Raw genomic sequence first — 4,026 nt, 5'->3', positions numbered from 1 at the left:
TTTTAATATGCTGTCCAGGTTGGTCATAGCTTTTCTTCCAAGGAGAAGGTGCCCCATATAGAGTCAAATAAGGAGAACAGGCAGCTTAGGGTCAAAAGACAGGAACTACCCTATGGCTTTCAGGGAAGGGTATTTTTTTTTTGGACTGTGCTGAGTCTTTGTTGCAGCTCATGAGTTCTTTGTTGCTGCATGTGGGCTTTTCTTTAGTGCAGGGAGGGGGACTAGGACTTTGTTGCTGCAGTGGCTTTTCTTGTTGTACAGCACAAGTTCCAATAGTTGCAACTCGTGGGCTTCAGAGCACAGGCTCATTAGTTGTGGCACACAGGCTTAGTAGCTCCACTGCATGTGGAATCCTCACTGGTCAGGGATCGAACCCATGTCTCCTGCATTGGTATGTGGATACCATACCAGGGAAGTCCCAGGGATACAATTTAGAAAGAACCTTCTTATTATAAATCTTTGCATTTCTGAATGCCTTTAATCAAAGAACAACTCAAAGTTCCAAAGCACGCTGTTTAAAAAAATTAAACAAAAACAACCTATTATTCTCTATAGCCATATATTTGTGTGATAAGGAGTATTGTGATACTATGTAATCAAAACAAAGTATAAAAATTAATTGGAGGGCTTTCCTGGTGGCTCAGTGGTAAAGAATCCACCTGCCAATGCAGGAGACACAGGTTTGATCCCTGATCTAGGAGGATCCCACATACCACAGAGCAACTAGGCCCTTGTACCGCACTACTGAGCCTGTGTTCTAGAGCCCAGGAGTTGCAATTACTGAGCCCAAATTCTGTAACTACTTAAGTCTATTTGCCCTAGAACCCATCCCCTGCAACAAGAGACGCCACCACAGTGAGAAGCCCACGAATGGCAACTGGAGAGTAGCCTCTGCTTGCTGCAACTGGAGCAAAACCTACTCAGCAAGAATGACCTAGTCCAATCAAAAATTTAAAAAATAAAAATAATAATTGGAGGAAAAGACAAATACAAGGCAAATGATTATACATAACTTCTGATTTCCATTTTTCACATTCGTCAAAATGGCTTCATTGTTCCTTTTGATTGACTTGATAAAAGTAAATGTAAATGAGCTTATAAAATAAATGTATGTCAAAATTAAATTTATTCTACATGAAATATTGACCTAAAATGTGTTTTACAGTTTTAAAATTTGGAGAACACCTCTATTACACTGCAGATTAGAGGGAGGAATTTCTTGGGGGTGGAATAGAGAATAAAAGGGTTTTGAGGAGACAAAATTACTGAAAAATAAGAGGAGCACTCCACGAGGTGACCAGTTTTTTAAAGACTTTCCTTGTTCTTTCCAAGCCATCAGTTGCTGCTACGTCCCATCTTTAATTCAGCTGGATCCTCAGGTGGGTGGGAATTGTAACAGGTGATCTCTTTTGCAATCATCAAATTAATGTTATCAATTCTTTGTGAAATCAAAGGCATATCTTTTTTTTTTTTTTTTAAATACAGACCACTTCATGAATTTGTGTGTCATCCTTGTGCAGAGACCATGCTAATCTTTGCCGTATCATTCCAATTTTAGTACACGTGCTGCTGAAGCATGCAAAAAGGCATATCCTTTTAAGCAATTGCTTCAAAAGATGAAAAAGACTATACAATGAATAGTAAGTCTCTCTTCTTCTGGTCCCTACTTACCCAGGTAATTTTCTGGAGAGAGGACAAAAAGTGAAGACAAAAACACAAACACAACTATATAACCAAAACCTAAGCTATTAGCTTTCTTGGTACATATACAGTAACTACAAAAAAAATTTTCATTTAGAAAATTTTTGTTTCTTATTTATTCCTTCAGAGATATTCTATATATTTGAGTATACTCATATACCCATAAATCTTTATCTTCCACATTAATCCTAAACAACAGTACAAAGAACATACTTACATATATATTATTTTAAAAATGTAAGAATATATCTCTAGGATAAATACTTTTGTGCTTTTATTCTATCAAGATTTCTAATGATTTGTTGGGAGCTGTATATTCATACAAAGGAAGCAAGTCTTCAGTGTATGACTCCATAGTTTTTCGAAAGTGAAAGTGAAAGTTGCATTCGACTCTTTGCGACCCCATGGGCTGTATAGCCCTTGGAATTCCCCAGGCCAGAATACTGGAGTGGGTAGCCTTTCCCTTCTTCAGGGGATCTTCCCGACCTAGGGATCAAACCCAGGTCTCCTGCATTGCAAGCAGATTCTTTACCAGCTGAGCCAAAGTTTATGTTAAAAGTGGACTGAGGGGATTTCCTGGCAATCCAGTGACTAGGAACTGGTGCTTTCACTGCCTGGTCCAGGTTCGATCCCTGGTCAGGGAACTAAGAAGCCAAGCTGCTGCTGCTGCTGCTGCTGCTAAGTTGCTTCAGTCGACCCTGTGCATGGCCAAAAAAAAAAAAAAACAAAAAACCTGGGTTGAAATCTCTATATATTGACTTTTCACTTTCTTATTATGAATGTGTGTAGTATAAGGGGAAAAGAGAATTGTATAGATCTTCAATAAGAATTCTTGGTTGAAGTTTCCTTATTTAAAATGATATTTTCCTTTACAGCACAGTGAATTGTGTGTCCTATTAATATAAGGACATACAAAATTTTTACAGTGATGAGGCTTCCCTGGTGGTCCAGTTGTTAAGAATCCACCTTGCAGTGCAAAGTACACTGGTTCGATCCTTGGTCTGGAAAGATTCCACATGCCGTGGAGAAACTGAGCCCGAGCACCGCAACTACTGAGCCAACGTGCTGCAGCTGCTGAAGCCTGTGTGCCCAGAGCCTGTGCTCTGCAGGAAGAGGAGTCAGGGCAATGAGAAGCCTGCACGTGACAGCAAAGACAGCCCCTGCTGGCTGCAGCTAGAGAAAGCCCTTGTGCAGCAATGAAGACCCATCACAGCCAAAAATTAAATAAACAAATACTTTTTATAGTGATGAAATAAAATAACACTTTTAATATTTGTTTATTACCTGTGCACATCTCTTTTCTACTTAATATTTGTCACTTTGAGTAATTTGTCTCCTTCCTGAATGCCAGCCTTAACACTTGTTATATCAAGAACTTGAAAGCACCGAAACATAAAGTTTCTGTAAAGTTGGGCCTTTTGTAACATAATTCCCACAGACAGATGCAAAACTGTAATCTAACCCACTATTTCAGGAGTAGAGAGAATACTTCTGTGACATATGATAAGAGTTAAACCCTACTGAACTACAGATGTTTGTGTTGGCATTACAGCAGTTGTGATCTGTAAAATCTTAAAGCAAATTTCTATTGTAGCAAATTAAATAATATGTAAGGAGTTAGGTTAGTTTTGATCCTCTGACTCAAGATTTAAAATTAAAAAAAAAAAACCACCTGTTTTCAGTGTTTACAAATTAACTTCCTTTAGCTTTCAGAATATTTTTCATCTTGACAAGAAAAGAATGACAAAAATGTCATGTATTAAATGGTGCCATCTTCCTATGATGCCAGTTTCGGAGAGCTCTTTAAAGAGCCTGAACTTTTAGAAAGATGTTTACTATTTGTAAAGAATATAACCCCCAAGAGGTTTTCTGGACTGTTCCCTAATTTGTTGGATCTTTATCAAATTTCCTGCCTCTGCTCATGCACTCACACTTAATTTGTCATAATTCTCCTTTAGAAAAGGCTCATTTTAAGAGAAGCACAACAACTGTGGTATCTTTGGAACTTATAAATACCTAGTCTGGGATTTCCTTAAGCCTGTCATCTGTTTCCTCATTTCAAAACTTGAAACAGTGTTAGGCTGTGTTTTTAAAATGTTGGGTTTGTTTTGCAAATACAGGAAAAGCAACACTTCCTAATTTGCTTAGATGAGTGCCCATGTAATTTGGAATTATATCAACTCATGTTAAGTACTGCTGTTGTAACAATAGGAATGATCAGGTTTTACGTGCCTGCATACACGTAGAAGCCTTTGTGTGTCTGCTGTATGAGTGTATATAATTAGTGCAATACAGGATTTTAGAGAATCAGTATGAAAGTCAATC

General features: G+C 38.0%; 1 non-coding gene across 1 annotated transcript; it reads right to left on the bottom strand.

The window, feature by feature from the left end:
- Nucleotides 1-1,475: 1,475 nt before the first annotated feature.
- LOC138991052 (U6 spliceosomal RNA) lies at nt 1,476-1,578 on the bottom strand. Its single transcript, XR_011467100.1, has one exon. It is a non-coding gene; the product is annotated as a U6 spliceosomal RNA (small nuclear RNA).
- Nucleotides 1,579-4,026: the final 2,448 nt, after the last annotated feature.

The sequence above is a fragment of the Bos mutus genome, chromosome 15, assembly GCF_027580195.1.
Source record: "Bos mutus isolate GX-2022 chromosome 15, NWIPB_WYAK_1.1, whole genome shotgun sequence".
Lineage (NCBI taxonomy): Eukaryota > Metazoa > Chordata > Mammalia > Artiodactyla > Bovidae > Bos > Bos mutus.
This window is presented reverse-complemented; position numbering and strand designations above follow the sequence as displayed.